Source organism: Periplaneta americana, chromosome 5 (genome assembly GCF_040183065.1).
Source record: "Periplaneta americana isolate PAMFEO1 chromosome 5, P.americana_PAMFEO1_priV1, whole genome shotgun sequence".
Lineage (NCBI taxonomy): Eukaryota > Metazoa > Arthropoda > Insecta > Blattodea > Blattidae > Periplaneta > Periplaneta americana.
This window is the reverse complement of record NC_091121.1, coordinates 67,448,642-67,467,492: the sequence shown is the minus strand read 5'-3', so window position 1 is coordinate 67,467,492 and position 18,851 is coordinate 67,448,642. Positions and strand designations below refer to the sequence as shown.

General features: G+C 34.4%; 1 protein-coding gene across 1 annotated transcript in view; it reads right to left on the bottom strand.

The window, feature by feature from the left end:
• The window catches only part of LOC138700421 (uncharacterized), a 928,427-nt gene that overhangs the window by 604,116 nt on the left and 305,460 nt on the right, over positions 1–18,851 (bottom strand). The gene's annotated exons all lie outside the window — the stretch shown is intronic.

Below are 18,851 nucleotides of genomic sequence, written 5' to 3'. Positions count from 1 at the left end.
TAAACCTATATTAGTTTTAATTTCATTAGTTAGATGATTTTTTGTACTTACAGCATAATAACTCCTGGCATATTATATGAATTCTTCATCATTTTAATAATATATTGTTCATATCCTCTGCTACTTAGGCTGAAAGATGGCAAACCCATCAGCTAACTATATCTGCGCAGTTCTCGTAAGACGGTCAGATGAATACTTCAGTTATTGAGCATTTTCAAAGGAAACAAACTCACGGATTCATATTATTAAATATTTCAGATTAAATAACAAGAAAATCGTTTACTTGTGAATAATGTCATTGAATCCTTGGATCGGTTACCTGGATCTCCAGAGGTCCATGAATCATCAATTTGGAACCGGATTTCCAGAGGTTCATGAATATCAATTAGGAACCACTGCTTTAAGTGTTATTTTAACATGACTATTACACTTTTACTACATCATACTACTTTTGACCAATAAAATGGTACCTACGAAAGGACGTGTTTCAACCAATCATAGATGTTTATCGCTACAGTTTTATCACTTCCCTAGTATTTGTGTCTTTGTTTGCCAACATTTCAAACTGCAAAGTCTTTACGGTACTACAAAACATACTTTGCGATGGTAATTTGTTTACCGCATAGTCAACTGAAAATGGTGGCTCTGTTCAAACGTTTTAATGAAACTAGCATTAGTGAAATAGAATTTTAGTAATTAATTAATATTTTATTGTATTAAAGTACTTTATTTTTTCTAATTTTTATGTACTTTCTTCTAATCGTGTAATAGTCAATTAAATTCCACTCGAGTTTTGATTTTCTGTAGGTAAATCAAAATCTCTAGTCCCGCGCCGTATCCTCGTGGTCTAAAGCATCCTGCCTAGGATTCGTATTACGGAATGCACGCTGGTTGGAGTCCTCATGGGGGAAGAAATTTTCTCATGAAATTTCGGCCAGTGTATGGGACAGGTGCCCACCCAGCATCGTGATACACTTGGAGAGCTACGATAGGTAGCGAAATCTGGTTTTTCAAACCAGCTATAACGGCTGGGGGGATCATCGTGCTAACCGCACGATACCTCCATTCTGGTTTGATGATCGTTCACCTCTCCCTCGGCATGTGAACGTGAGGCCAGCAGCCGGCTGGTCGGTCTTGGCCCTTCATGGGCTGTAGCGCCATGGACTTACTTTTACTTTAAATCAAAACCTCTAGTGAGATTACTGTTGATAAAATCTCAACTGGACGTTTGTATAATCTATTATAATTGAAGAGTCCACTGCGAGAATGATGGATGTCACTTTCTTGTCGAAAATGAACAAGACTGTCAATGCATAGCTTAAGACATATAGAATGTACATAATGGCATTAACACTGATAGTCATTGTCCAGTAATGATCGGAAAATCACAGTTAAGCTTTGAGCGCTAAGCATTTCAAATTTTCAATTGCTTCTCCTACAAAATGTATTCCAAATGACATCCATCATTCTTGCAGTGGACTCTTCAATTAGAAACTTATGCTGAGATGAAATTTAAAACCAATTTAAATTTAAGTTCTTGAATAGCAGCAATTACAATAAAATTTCTACTTACAGTTATACAACTTTACATATAAGTAATAAACTATCAACTAATTTACGCTATTACAAGTGAAGTAACCCTTACAGGTGATCAGTAAACGCACAAATATGGTTATACTTATTACAGTGGCAATAAGTTACATATTAATCGCCTATCGCCAACAGTTCAAGTAATGATGTTACTTCTGATTCCCTCGACAGCGCTTACACATGTATCGTCTGTTTCCCAAGAAATTGGAGACCAGATCCTTTAAAGTGTCTGTACTGGCACGAACGTCCCACATTCATAAACCTATTTAACAGACAGTGTTAGGCAACGTGCACTGCGTATGGGTGATGTGTAAACCACAGATTACATAATTGAATGAAACTACAGCCGACACTCTGTATTTCATCATGGGAATACCTAATTACTTTAATCAAATGGATTACGCCTCTCTCGTTCTCTCTCTAACGCTGTCGCCAATGTGGCGTGCCTAATACATTAAGGTCCGCTTATACCGTTCTATCGGTAAACAGTCTAATGCTTTGATTTACGAAAGATCCATTCCTGTCACCTCATTAAATTGATTCTTAAAGTAAATATTATATTGCCTCAATTGCTCATCCACTCTATTACATTAACAGCTTTGCTAGCTCAGTTCATAGAACGTTGGCTCACGATTACCACAGATCCGAGTTCAAATCCAGGCGATGACAGATTTGTATTTGTAGTAGATAAAACCAGGGTTGTGAGGTTATTTTTGGGTGTTGTCCATTTTTCCTAGTCATTCCACCAACACACTCCATAATTTCTCTTCCATTTATCATCTCCGTCTCAAAACGAAAACACATGTCTACCAATTCTTGGGCCAGGAATCGTGAAGATCTTTCATTCAATGAATGGCTTGAAGCCCTTAAAATGTTAGCCAATGTTTCCGAAATTCACTCCCATTCTGGAGCAATTAATTTTTTCCTAACAAAATGTAATTTTTCAATAATTTTCATAACAGAAAAATGGTTATATAATTAATCCACAGTTTTGATGATAGCGAGTTTGTGTTTGCAGTAAACAACTTCATTTTTCCTAGGCATTTGATCCCTTTATAAACATTAGAGGGTTTCACATAAGTATAAGAATTGGAGGGAAACATCACTTTTGAAGGATTGTCCTTAAGCTTTTGGTAGAAACGGTAGTTCCTCAAAAGCCTCAAAAGTGAAATATTATTATCCTTGCAGTCTCTTCAGATAGAGGAAACATCTAGCATTATTAATCCACGAAGTAATCTGTAAGACTCCCATAAAATTAATCATCACTCAGGCAACGGGAATTTACGGTTGGTGCCAGCTTCCCCAAAAAGGGCTAGGAGTAGAGCTTTACGAAAACACACGTCTGTCAATTCTTGGGTCAGGAATCATGAAGATCTTTCCTTCGGTGAATGGCGTGAGACCCTTAAAATATTTGCCAATGTTTCCGAAGTTCACTCCTTTCCGGGTAGGACCTTGAACTATAATTTCTATCGGCATTGCCACAGAGAGAGAAAGAAACACTTGCCTATGTCCTGGGGACCTATCCCCATGTCGAACTGCTGAGAAACGCTCGACACCATCAGGTTCGCCCCTTTACTTCATAGGAACTTAAGAAGACAGATTTTACTGTTTATGAAGTTCATGGCCTCGCTTTTACCGGTAGCTACCGTATAATTGATATAGTTTTTAAAGAAAAAGGTTTTAAAGGTTGTATCCTCGACCCTACTGTTCGATCCAATCACCATAAAGGTCAGCCTGAGGAAGTAAACACGAAAAAAAGAAACATTTACGAACCGACATTACCATATTATAAGGATAAAAATAAACTGCGATAAAGATGTTTGGATTGATAGTGGGCGAACGTGTCACTATACCACGCCATTTTGTGGGAGTATGAAAACGTTTCGGACTACATGTTACTGGAATTAAGAAAATTGTTATCATCGTAATTAGGGGGTCCTTTCACATATTAAAAACTTCATTCGTAAAACAGTTTATAGGGGAAGACTGAATTTTATTTGAATTGCAATTTCTTATTACTTTTGTTGTAACTCATTTTCTAAAATACTATTATATATTAATTGTTAAATTGTTGGTCATTTCTTATCATTAATATTGTATATTGTTATACCTTGTCACTTTGGCAACCTGTGAATTCAGGAGTTTGTTTAGCAATAGACTATTATATTATTATTATTATTATTATTATTATTATTATTATTATTATTATTATTATTATTATTATTACTATTATTATTATTATTATTATTACTATTACTTACTTATTTACTTACTTACTTACAAATAGCTTTTAAGGAACCCGCAGATTCATTACATCCATCACATAAGCCCGCCATCGGTCTCTATCCTGTGCAGCATTAATCCAGTCTCTACAATCATATCCCACCTCCCTCAAATCCAGTTTAATATTATCCTCCCATCTACGTCTCGGCCTCCCCAAAGGTCTTTTTCCCTCCGGCCTCCCAACTAACACTCTATATGCAATTCTGGATTCGCCTATACGTGCTACATGCCCTGCCCATCTTAAACGTCTGGATTTAATATTCATAATTATGTCAGGTGCGTGCAGTTCTGCGTTGTGTAACTTTCTCCATTCTCCTGTAACTTCATCCCTCTTACCCCAAATGTTTTCCTAAGAACTTTATTCTAAAACACCATTAATCTGTTTCTCTCTCAAAGTGAGAGTCCAAGTTTCACAACCAACAGAACAACCGGTAATATAACTGTTTTATAAATTCTAACTTTAAGATTTTTTGACAGCAGTCTGGACGACAAAAGCTTCTCAACCGAATAATAACAGACATTTCCCATATTTATTATTATTATAATTATTATTAATGTTGTTATTATTATTATTACTATTATTATTATTATTATTATTATTATTATTATTATTATTATTACTTACAAACGGTTTTTTAAAAACCCGCAGATTCATTGCCGCCATCACATAAGCCCGCCATTGGTCCCTATTATGAGCAAGATTAATCCAGTCTCTATCATCATATCCCACATGCTTCAAATCCAGTTTAATATCATCCTCCCACCTACGTCTCGGCCTCTCCAAAGGTCTTTTTCCCTCCGGCGTCCCAACTAACACACTATATGCATTTCTGGATTCGCCCGTACGTGCTACATGCCCTGCCCATCTCAAATGTCTGGATTTAATGTTCCTAATTATGTCACGTGAGGAATACAATGCGTGCAGTTCTGCGTTGTGTAATATTCTCCATTTTCCTGTAACTTCATCCCTCTTAGCCCCAAATATTTTCCTAAGAACCTTATTGTCAAACATCCTTAATCTCTGTTCCTCTTTAAAAGTAAGAGTCCAAGTTTCACAACCAACAGAATAACCGGTAATATAACTGTTTTATAAATTCTAACTTTCAGATTTTTTAACAGCAGACTGGATGATAAAAGCTTCTCAATCGTATATTAACAGGCATTTTCCATATTTATTATTATTATTATTATTATTATTATTATTATTACTATTATTATTATTATTATTACTATTATTATTATTATTATTATTACTATTATTATTATTAGCCTATTATTAATATTATTATTATTATTATTATTATTAGTATTATTATTATTATTATTATTATTATTATTATTATTATTATTATATAAGAATTAATATATTACCCGACTTGTATTTCTAAACCTGTAATGAAATAAACCGTTTCACATAGTCTAAATGTAATACACAGTAGAGAAGGAATTGCAGGCAGAATAATCAATACGCGTACAGTATCTGTTATAATTCATACAACTAACACGATAGGTAAACAAATGGTTCTCGTGATAAGTGTAGATTACAACGTACCGATAACGGACTCTCTCACGACACCTGTTCTGCTTCTCTTGGGACACACAACAGTAGGTACTGCACATTAACCCAGCTGTTTAGTGTCTATATAGCCTATGTTGAGCAGGGGGTCGCCAAGCGACCTACCATGCTGTCACTACAACATGAAGGCTTAGATTTTAATCTTCTCTTATTTCTTGTGCCTGTCAAGTTAGGCCTCTGGATCTATATCGCCTTTAATTCTAGTTTTTTTTAATTACATACTTTTTGCTTGCGAACGTTGTAGGCCTATCACTAATTTACGGATTCCATCAAATTATGAATAATTCTTACCATATTGGAAAATAAATTTAAAACTATAAATGATACGTGTATTTTATTATATTTTACTGTATTATATTATTTACTGTATAGAATGAAGGTCAATAGTATTGTGATATGAGTAACATTGTGATAGTTCTTTTTGAGAATTTCATTACAATTTTACTCAGTGAGAGGAAGGTCGGTTTTTGCGTCAACGTATTAAGGGAATGTTCGTGCACAAGTTTATGCAGCTTAGTAAAATTGTAAAAAATTCTCAGAAAGAACTACCACAATATTAATCTATCACAATATTACCAACCTTTACCCTATTATATTGCATAGCAAAATGTTGTACATCGTGTTGAACATGAAAACAGCGAACATATTCCCAATAGTCTGTAAAAACTAAATCCAATATTTTCCCAACAAATTGATTTTTTTCCTATCTCAGATATTATAGTATTTATAACGCTACAAGTTTTGATGTGACATTTGAAAAAACTTATACTAGACTGACTACCACATCTGGATAGGTTCTAAATCTATCTTTGCCGTATAAATGAGATAGCTTGTAGAGTTATGAGGTAAAGGTATCCTGTACTTCTTGGGTATTTTGTAAAAATCACAAAAGTTTATAAAATAAATACGTACTGAAATATTTTGATATGTTCTAATTATTGAATGAGTAGGATATAAATTTTATATTATATTGAATAATATTGTGTTGTGTTGTTACGTTGCTATCTTATAACATATTACATTGCATAGTATTAGGCCAATATATTACATATTCTATGTAGTATGTTATAAATAAAGCGCGGTAAGTCCAATTTCTATTTCTCTTTGAAAAAATGTAGGCCTACACATTATTTCTAACTTGATATTCGAAATAATTGTATGTGAAATGCGTGTACATTAAACACACATTTCTATCGGTCGGAACTGAAAGACATTAAGTCAAAATTGAACATTTTTTTATTTAGCATTATGAACTATTTAAGCAAGACTTTTCGATCGGCGCAAGAAAAAATTAAGTCAGCCTTCTCCTTGTATAAGAAACTGTTGCTACTGGTATCGTGAAAGGACGAGGAAAGCTTGAAGTCATTCACTTCCTGCCTTTCAGCGACGCGCCACACCATGCGACGTTGACCAAGCAGTCGAGCTGCTGCTTTCCGATTCCCGCCAATCCCGCGGCCTTGTGATATAAATATTTCAATATAATACGAATCATAAGTGACTTTGTGTTTTTTTAAACTACTTTACTCTATTTAGCTTGTATTTTACTGTATTATAAGTGATGTAATTTATTGCATTCTGGTCATTTAATTTTGAAATGATCAGCAACAGAAACTGAAGGGGAATCCTGATAATTTCAGCTGCCATAAGTGACTTTGTAAGTTTTACCCTTCTGTACTTTTCTTAGCTTGCATTTTGATATCATAAGAGAAGTTGTAATTTATAACAATCTTTGCATTGAATGTAGATATTTATGTTACAAATAAATATAACTAAAATACGGTATCGTGTAATATTTAAATACGTAAAGCATTTATGAAGTGTAAGTACGAATGAATGAATGAATGAATGAATGAATGAATGAATGAATGAATGAATGAATGAATGAATGAATGAATGAATGAAGTGCATTGATTGATACACAATAAATTATACAAACTCCTGTACACAAGATCCGTCGCACGAGCCCGTACGGCCATTCGTGCTATAACTATGCACAATTTGAAACTTCAAAGGAAACAAAAATAATACTACTAATAATAAAATAATAAAACAACAGTTATTATTATTATTATTATTATTATTATTACCGTTATCATTAATTATCACAATGACAACTAATCTAACTTCACACCAAATTTCACAAAAATAATAAAAAATGAAATAAATGTAAGATATAAAAGAAAAAATAAACACACACAGTGAAAACATATATATATATATATATATATATATATAAACAATTCAATTCAATTCCTTAGTAGCAACCACGGAGCTGAAAAGCATTAAGTCAATTTTTCTAAATAATTTTTTATTCTGTATGAGACACTGAATTTGTCTTTCTATTGTGACACACATAGGCTAGGAAATTATCTACCGCTTAACATAAACATTCAATAAATTTACTTGGTTTTCTTCATGATACTGTATAATGTTTTTTCCTTCTCCTGAAAAGCTGCAAAAACTGACTTAATGTCTTTCAGCTCCGACTGATTCATTTGAGTTTCAAGTAGCTATGCCCTGCTTTCAGTTACGGAAAAACCTAATTCTGACTGGCTGCAGTCAGTCGCTTATACCGTAGGAAATGATATTGGCTGAACGTGTATTTGCATTTGCGCCCTTGATAGAGGTCGCTCGTTGTTTCTGCTCTTTATTATCGACTTCCAGTATCAAGTCCCGCGTTTAAAACACTCTCACACTCGGCTATCAATAACGTTGCGTGCGAAGTGCGTGTTCCTACGCACCGAACTGCTCACCGCTTTGTGTGCGACCTACATTCACTACAGTTCTCAGAGAGTGACGAAAAAACTCCCATATATCTTTTGTCTCTGCTTTTTAAAATTCCATTTGGACTTCCTAGAAATATTATAAATATTATTATTGCTCGGTACCTATAGATATGGTCCATGGTCATTCGCGATTCCTCGTCTTTTACCGTCAGGAAATTAAGTTGTGAGTTGGGGAACGTTTAAGGCGAAATTCGTTACTTTCCATTGATATGATCTTAAAAGTTAATAATAGCGCTTAAATTTTGATTGTGAATTGCGTGAGAAATTTCCGGCAAATTTTACGTTCCTGGTCAAATAAGTCATCCAGAATATTTTTACTTTTAAAATGTGTAACCGTTAACTGAATATGGATTTAATACAGGTATGATTCCATGGAATTTTAATTCTAGAAATCTTATGAAATTGATCTCAACGAAAATACTTCCAAATTTGTAAATAACCTCTTCTTTTATAAATAAGAACATTTTTAACTGTTCTGACATCAAAAATAATTATCATCTTGACGTAAACTGCGGAATGAGTCCATACCCATGTAACTTCCAGATTTATAGGATTGGTAGAGTTCTTCTTTAATTAATATTCATTCACAACATTTCATATTCGTGTTATATTTGATTCTATTAGATTAAATATTTAATTATGTTTTTATCTGCGCGATTTTTAATTATTCTCTTGAAAATGATGAGCAAGGTTGCGTACAACTTTCATCTCTGTAGACTCAACTTTTCGCTTTTCTTTTCTGCTTACAATCCATTTCTTCCCTCTGGATATCAAAAGTGGAATTGTCATTGTTCTATAAAATTTCATTTGAGGATCTCGGCTTTTTTTTCGTAAAATTTTTATTGTTGTACCACACATTCACTGATAGGCTACTAGTGTGCTTTTGTACACCATCCATGCTTATATCCTTTGCATTCAAAACATTCGTGTGTATTAAAGATACAAATGAAACTTGTAGAAATTTGTTATGGAATTGAGAGAACAAATAAGCCTAATAAACTATGTTACATTGAAATTATGTGAAATTAAGCACCTGAAGCCGCAAGAAATCAAGAATGTTTCAAAGGGTCATAATTGCAAAGCAAGTGTTTAAAACTGTAAAAAACAAAATTAAGATCTGTAAACTTTCAATTAAGAATAGTTGTCACATACCCGACTGAAACGCATATTGAGTTTTTACAAACAATAGAAATTAATAATTTGTGCAGACATTCTGAATTACTTGACTAAACTTTTCTTGCGAAATGTTCGAAATAGCTTGTCGGATATTTTATCCCACATTCCCACATTTGCATAACTTAAAAAAAGCAAAAACTAAAATTCGCTGCAATATGTTATACAACATTCTCGAACAGTTGCAAGAAAAACACAGTAGCTTGCATTACACAGTGATTACGAGTTAGTAATCCCTTCAGTGTTCACAAAAAAATTTGAAAAGCAATAGATTGCACTACACTACCCAAGAAAGAGTAATCCTTTCAGTGTTCTGAAACAGTTCGAAAAAACACAATAGCTGCATTATTCAAGGATAAGTAATCCCTTCAGTAGCTCACAACAGATTAGATAAACTGGACGCGTTCAGTTCCCGACAAATTACTTCAGTTTTTCCGCATACGCCATGAGTACTGTGGGTGGCAACGTTTCTTTACGTCATTGTTGTTTTATATGGATGACTCTGTACTAATTACGCGAGCAGACCTAAGTGAATAACCTAATTAAAGGATAGAAAAAGAAAGTGAAAGACTTTGAATGAATTAAATAAAATTATTTTTTCCCTTTTCTGTATCCTTTCATAAGCATCAGCGTTATGAATTGAAGAAGTGGATTCCAAACTGACCTAAGTCCAAATTACAAGTTATGAGAAGAATCACAAAAACTGATAAAATAAATTTGGCGCCCTTACATTCTGCATATATTTTTTCATACGAATCTAAGCCAAGATTTAGGAGAAGCTGTTAAATAAACTTACACAGTTTTATAAATATGCATGTATATATGTAGGCCTATGTAATGTATGTATGTATGTATGTATGTAAGTATGTATGTATGTATGTATGTATGTATGTATGTATGTATGTATGTATGCTTCAAAAGGGTATATTAAAACAAGCTAAAATTTTTAAAAAGGACTTAGGACACTTTGAAATCCATCTCTTCAATTGTGTGGAAACGGAGTATCCAGAGAGATTGTGTCATGTTGTTTTATTTCATTATGAAATTAATTTGTATTTTATGGCATAGGAACCGGTCTTCCCTTTATGCAAAAAGATACTCTACCAATGAGCTGTGGAATAACTTCAACTAATTTCATTTTAAAAATACGTCCTCCATTGCCCTGAGAGACAAAGTTTTGCTTGCATCTCCTGTTACTGCAACTTGTGAGTTTGTCACAAGCATGTTTGAGCATGCTCATCGTTGCGAATGTTTCGTATAGCTTTTGACAAAATTTGATATTTGTACGCTGTTCAAATGCTGATAAGATGTACACATAGCCACTAACACTTAAGTCAACATCATTTACATAATCACACACTTGCAGTGGGTGAATATTATAATTTTGCGTGATACTATTTGAACGTAGAATGTAGGTTACCCTTAGATATAATTTGTCTGATTTGCCTTTATTTGTAACAAAAATACTTAGTGATGATTTCAAGTCTTTTCACATACTGTTAAGTCATCCATATCAATAAAGGCTGTGGCAAACTAGTATTGTATCATAGTTGCAATGTACTCGTATACTAAATACCATTCTGTATATCAGACATAAATTGTAGAAACTGATGTAGTTAAAATATGGCATATAAGAAATTGAATTTTGTGAAATTTTTCATGAACAAAAATGTTGTGTTCATATTATTTTGTAATATGTTTTTATATGTTGTTCCTCATGGAGAAATGTATTTTTTATCAAATTTCTGGCACTGTATGGGACCGGTGCCCACCTAGCATCGTGATGCACTTGGGAAGCTATGATAGGTAGCGAAATCCAGTTACGAAGGCCAGCTATAACGGCTGGGGGGGGGGGGGAGAGGATCATAGTGCTAACCACACGATACCTCCATTCTGGTTGGATTATCGTCCACGTCTATTTCGGCATTGTGTAGTAAACATTCAAATGCAATGAGTTTATTATAGCAAAAGAACGTAGTTTATTGCAAGATTATTTTCGTAATCATGAGATAGAGATGCGTAAACTTATTCATTTTCAAGTAATGAGCACACATAGTGTTAAATAAAACAAATTTTAAACAGTGTTTTACAATAGTAGAAAAAGTTAAGTTAATAATTACAACTATTAAATTAATTCAAAACAATTAACGAAAGTGTGGAGAACTTGAGAATAACCAGCGATGAGTGTGAAAATATTATAAAAATAAGCAATTAGCCACAATTGAAAGTGGACATATAATAACATGTTATTTTTTTTCGGTGTATAAATATCGTAATATTATTTTAATGATCTGCGAACAGAATGTATTGGTGCTGCCTGCTAATTTTCATGTTACGAGGCATACTTTGAAAGTTAGGCATCATGCTTCTTCCCCTCTGGCTGCACTGTTTGTGCTTAGTATCATACTTCCATTCGGTTTGGTGACCTTCACATACTAAAGTTCATCATGGTATGTAGCCAGTCTGTTAAGGCGCTTGCCTGCCGGTCTGAAGTTACGCTCAGGCGCGGGTTCGATCACAGCTTGGGCTGATTACCTGGTTGGGTTTTTCCGAGGTTTTCCCCAACCGTAAGGTGAATGCCAGGTAATCTATGGCGAATCTTCGGCCTCATCTCGCCAAATACCATCTCGCTATCACCAATCTCATCGACGCTAAATAACCTTGTAGTTGATACATCGTCGTTAAATAACCCAAAAAATCATGGAACGTTTCGGATGGCAGAGTTAATGGATGTGCACATGGCACAAGGAACAGCATCTGATTATGATCGTTTGGCTCAATTTAACCAGAAATTGTCCTCAAACTGACGATTTCTTCACCACATCATATTTGAGGGGTTCACAACCAGAGTGGACCAAGTCCATCTAGAATAGTTCTGAGATATTGAGCCTTAAAGTTCCTGGCTCACGCTTAGCAACCTTCACCTTCCATAGGAAATGCTGCCCTCTGTTCAGTAACAAATGAGTTATTGACTTCGTTTGTTATGGCAATGAATAAAGCTAAGTTTTCTTCATCAGAAATTGTATTAATCCACAAACTAATCACTGGTGGACTTGGTCCATCTGGTTGAGAGCCCCTCATTTGTCAGCATTGATCGTAGACTACGCGATCGGGGCTCATTAATTTTCGAAATAATTGATCATCTTAATGTCTTCCCGTCAGTTGGAACAACATAAATAATTACATGGTACCCTGTTACGCTGGAATGAAAAGTTACGACCCGTTGGTACTTCAACAAAAAAAGTGTAAAAATAAGTTCTCTAGTCGGCCCCAAACTTAGTCGGTATAATTAAGATACACCCTGTATATGCGATTTATTCTTGTCATCCAACATTCCTTCTCCTTCAACACAGGACAATACGTTTTCAGAGCGAAATGAAGGAGAACTATGATGTGATATAGGGAATATCAATGAAATTAGCGAAGGAAAATTTGGGGGCAATATTCGCCAAAGCGATAAATAATTATGGCCGCTTTGGCGTTGTATTTGTGATCAAGGGGAAAATCACTCGTCTTTTACAAGAATACTCACAGCGACCATAATTATTTTCCGCTTTGACGAAGTTCACCAAAGAAAATAAAAATATTATTAGAGACACATATAATGTTCTGTCATGTTGGCGACATTGTGTATTTGGTTGTAATCATAAAGGCACAGTTTAGCAACTTCACACTAATTCTCCAAATAACTAGTTTATTATTTAAAATTAAACTGAAATTGACTTTTGTAAGAATTTAAAGTTAATTGCCTCACATTTCCTCTAAATGTTATCACTTTTTATTAAACTCTGTGTGCTAAATTTGAACTGCAACAGCGATATTTATCTTCCACTTTGTATAGCAATTTGTTACATCTCGTGTCGTACTCGTAACTTAATGGCTACTTAGAATCTTGGTTGATGAATAGCATTATGACGGAATAAATCCCCTAATAATGCTTTATCTGTAACCCTTAAGCTTTTCTCCCCCTTATATCGAAAGAATGAACAACCCCTCTTTCCTCCCTTTGTCTCTCCCCTATCATAGCACACCACATTCTCTGTGCCTACCTTTAAACACCAGGCTGCTCCTCATACTCTGTGAACATTGTTCGTTGTTCATTACAGGCTCAATTATTTTTTTTAAGTTTCAGCTTCTATAGACGTCATATAAACAAACCTGACAATAGCTTAATATTGTTCTAAGATTTTTCAAACACTTTAAATGAAAGTATCCTTTAACCCGTTTTGTTCTCACTCACGTGAGATGTCTAAATCAAATTTTGGCATTTACGATATGGAACGTCTTAGTCATGTCGCCATTAGAGCTAAATTCCAACACTAAAACAACACATGCCGAACACACCAAGGTTTTGTGGAATTTCAAAATTTGAACCTGACTGCACTGAAATCAACCTTACCGTTTGAGCTGTAGCGTAGGAAATTCTTTGAATTAAAGTTTTGAAAAGAATTATAAGCTAAACTACAGAATTGGTATGAAGCTGTTGAACCATGCCGTTATGATGACAAACACGTGCACAATGTCGCCAATGTGATGGAATGTTAAATGTAGATCTTACAATATTTTTGTTTTCCAAATTGATTATCTTCGACGAAACAAGGAAGTGTTCGGCGAATTGATATCATTGCCATTAAGAACAACTCGGCAAACATTCTCGATCCCACCATCAGATTTGAGATACATGCAGATCAATCGCATGAGGTGGACAGTGAAAAGAAACGGTTCTATGAACCAACAATCCCGTTCTATAAAGATAAATATAGCCTGTCCCACATTGATGTAATAGGTCTGATGGTGGGAGCACGAGGTACCATACCCTCCTTCTTTGCCAACAAATGTAAAAACCTGGGGCTAACACACAGCATTGTGAAGGAAATAGCCATTAGTGCCCTCAAATCATCGGTTCAGATATTGAGAAATCACTTGTATGGGAGTGATAATGGAAATTTCAAGTTATCTTAACCGATGGCTGTTGATTGGTTTAGATATCAGTGCCAATAAACCTGTACTATTATTTTTTTCGCGGTATATGGCATTCAAATCATTCTAACCTATCTGATATTTTATTTCCCTTTCTTAACTGTAAATGAGCACAAACGCTACTTAGGTGTAATTTCTTTTTTGACATTTTGTATATTCGATTCCCTAACCGTTTCAAATATATATCATTTTACCTTTTAGGTATGTTTCCAAATTATATGTAATACGCTTTGTGAAATCTGGCAACCTTTTCATAAGGGAAATTAAATTTATTATTATATTATCATGGCCTCTGCGGATATTTTCGTAAAAGACGGGTCATTTCCTCTGGACCAAAATATAATACCAAAGCTCCCATTATCGCTTTGATGAAGAATGTTCCCAAATCACCTTCATCAATTTCAACGAATTTTTCAAGACCACATAATACACCTATTATTTTACTTTCGTTTCGCTCTGATAATGTATTACAATATATTTCAAACACTGTATTTTCTTTTAGTGTACCTATTCAAAAAAAGAACGCCACTGTACTCGCTAAACCTTGCACTTGACTACTGCAGTCAATTCTTAAAGAATATAGCCACAAATTTTACTACCAACATTTCTCTTCTCTTTGTTTAACAAGGGTTGGTACTGTTTTGAAAGTAGTTAATGGCTGACAGTCCCTTAAGGAATAAGGTAGGGAGTTTCAATGAAGAGATATTGAAATGGTGAATGATGAAGAGTATCGGGAAGTTGGATGTACAATTATTTACAAAAGTAGGTTTCAATATTTTGAATGTAAGTAATGAATATTCTTACAAAGTCAATGTATTAAAATTGCCAGATAGCATAAGTTAAAATAGAAGTCTTCAAAGAAATTGCAGTGTTTGATGTAGATACAAGGTCATATTATATTTGCACACTGTTCATGTTTTTACATATGTTCATAATATTGATATATGTTGCTCTTTTAGATCTGATGTCACACACGGCAAAAGCACTAGTCGGTTGGAGGTTAAAATGTCCATTTCAATACGTCCGCAAACAGAAATGTCCACTAGCAAAATGTCAACTTACATAAATGTCCATAAAAATTAAATGTCCACAAATACAATGTCCACTTATATAAATGTCAATAAAATTAAACGTCCACTTATATAAATGTTCATAGAATTAAATGTCCACTTGTTTTAATGTCCTTTACTTGAGATCATAAATTTTAATATATAAACACACGCAGAAATCTCTATTTACAACGAATTTTTTATGTAAAAAGTCCTATATGAGATCATAATTTTTTATGTACGTATAAACACACAGAAATCTCCAATTTACAATGCATTTTTTGTTCTTACTCTTGATCTTGACCTTCCTCTTCTGGCTGTCCATGCATTTTTAAGTGATAAGATATTGCACGAAGGTAGCGTTTTATATCATTCCTGTCTTTGTATTCATGATATCTCCTGACAATTGCCTCTATCCGTTGTTGATTTCTTTGGTAGCCTATGTTTATTTTATTAACTGGAAGCCTAATATTTCGATGATCTACTCGAATTTTATGTACGAGAGTTTCGTTCTCATGTTAATTTCCAAACACTCGCATGGTGAGTAGCGACCATGTTCTGAAATTTACTATGAAATGCTTCCACTGCATTGTTTGTTCGTTGGTGTCCTTGAAGAGTCTGCATATACATGTTTCAAATTGAATGCGGACTTTTTTATACTGGACATTTTGTTGTAAACGTTTTTGTATGTGGACATTTCGGTATTGGACATTTTTTATAGTGGACATTTTGTTGTGGACATTTTCATATGTGGAAATTTTTAACTGGATTTTTTCCCTTGGACATTTTGCTCTGGACATTTTTGTTTGTGACCATTTTTTCCTCTGGTCATTCTGAAGTGGACAATTAACCTGGAAGCCGCTAGTCACATTATACTTGTAACTATGACCCAATGTTTTTTATTTGTATAATTCATTAGGCCAATAAGCTAAGGCAGTTATTGAATGATTTTATCAATTATTTTATATTATATATTTAACCTGTCGGACCAATAATGTCTCTTAAAACAATGTATATTAATACAATAATAGGCTAACAGAATAGCTAATTTTGTTCAACATCTAAACTATTTATATAAATTAATATTCTTCAAACTATTCACGACTGTACGTGTACAGAGCTCCACAGAATGATAGTATGCGTTGTTTATGTGAACTGCGTATCGTCTGTAGCGAGCGGGAAGAAGGCGAGGCGCGAGTGACATCTATACTCCTCGCTGTACTCAGCTGGAATCTACTGTTTTGGTACGAACTTCCTACCTATGGTTAGAACTATTATATTCTTCTTAATATCAACAATAGCTGTCTTATAATGTTAGGTTCTATTTCCGCGATAGATTTCGTCTGCGGTTTAGATTTCGTAATAGTGAACAAGACTTGTGCTGCAGCCTGTAGACACCGTCTTTCCATTGCCACTCGTACAGCCACAAACAGGTATTGATTATTACTGTTTGTGATAGGTATTCACTACACGGTTTTCTCTCCACTTAAATACCACGGACAGCGTTGTAATGCCTTCTATTTTTACTCCCTCGTAACTGTGGTAGGTAGACGGCCGGCGCGGCGTATAAGTTCAAATCGCATATAACTCTCTCGCAAGCTTAGCCGGCAGTAGAATTTGAAAGGGCATTGATCCAAACGTTTTGCAACATGGTTGGCGAATATACATGATGTTAGGGAGTGAGGGAGAAGGGAGGGTGAGACGATATCGTGACAGACGGACGGGCGGGCCCCCTCCCCACGAGTATTGCAGACCATTGTAACAAACTTCGCCATGTCCACTGAGTTATTAGTTTCGGGCCTGATTACTTCAAAGGGCTGGAGACCATGCAGCATGGGCGTGCCCGCAAACACGCCATCCAGGGGGCAGCAGACTTATTGGCACGCCGTCCGTATTGTGCAGGTCCGCATCTTTTCACTGCAAAATGCAGTGCCAACCGCTTCACTCCGTCGTGTTGCTCAAGGATTAAAAAGAATACATCAGTTTCCGGAGCGAGCCAACTGAAGCCACTCCTAAAATATAAGAATTTATCATTTCAAACGAAGAATACAATTTATGAATAATATAATTCTGAATATCATGCCATAATTGAAGGTTGTTTTAAAAGTGTAACTTCGGGAATGGATTATTTTCTGCTATGTTGCATGCGCCTCAAATCAGTTTAAATTTATATGATACATCGGTTGTAAAGTTACAGAATTCTATTTCTGATCAAAATTCAGAAAACAATTCTGTAGTTTTCTCCAATGGCTCCACATAAGAATGGAGTAAATGAGGCAATCAGAGAGATAAGAAGTTATGAAGCAAATTAACATGTGATTGAATTAACTGATATCTCATTAATTTGAAGAATGAATAATATAATAAATTAATGAATGAGTCAGTTAATGAGTTATTCAATGAAAGTATGTTTGGGTTAATGAGCGACTCAGTAAATGAATGATTTAATGACCGATTCAGTTAATGGATGAGTGAATTAATGAGCGATTCAGTTAATACGTTAATAAGATACTAAGCCAATGGAAAATGAGTTAATGAGCTAGTCTGTGAATGAATGAATGAATGAATGAATGAATGAATGAATGAATGAGTTCATGTGCTACTTAGTGATTGGATGAATGAGTAAATGAGCGATTCAGTGAGTAGATGAGTGACTTAATGAGCGATTCAATGAATGGATGAATAAATTAATGAGATACTAAGTCAATGGAAAATGAGTTAATGAGCCAGTCTGTGATTGAATAAATGAATGAATGAATGAATAATTTTATGTGCTAGTTAGTGATTGAATGAATGAGTAAATGAGCGATTCAGTGAACGGATGAATGAATTAATGAGCGATTCAGTGAATGTATGAATAAGTTAATAAGATACTAAGCCAATGGAAGATGAGTTAATGAGCTAGTATGTGAATGAATGAATTAATTAATTAATAAGTTCATGTGCTACTTAGTGATTGGATGAATGAGCAAATGAGCGATTCAGTGATTGGATGAGTGAGTTAATGAGCGATTCAATGAATGGATTAATAAGTTAATGAGATACTAAGTCAATGGAAAATGAGTTAATGAGCTAGTCTGTGAATGAATGCATGAATGAATGAATGAATCAATCAATGAATAAGTTTATGTGCTACTTAGTGATTGAATGAATGAGTAACTGAGCGATTCAGTGAATGGATGAGTGAATTAATGAATGGATGAGTGAATTAATGAATGGATGAATAAGTTAATGAGATACTAAGCCAATGGAAAATGAGTTAATGAGCTAGTCTGTGAATGAATGAATAAGTTCATATGCTACTTAATGATTGGATGAATGAGTAAATGAGCGATTCTGTGAATGAATAAGTTAATGAGTGCCTCAATAGGTGAACAAGTGAGTTAATGAACTAATCATTTAATGACTAAATAA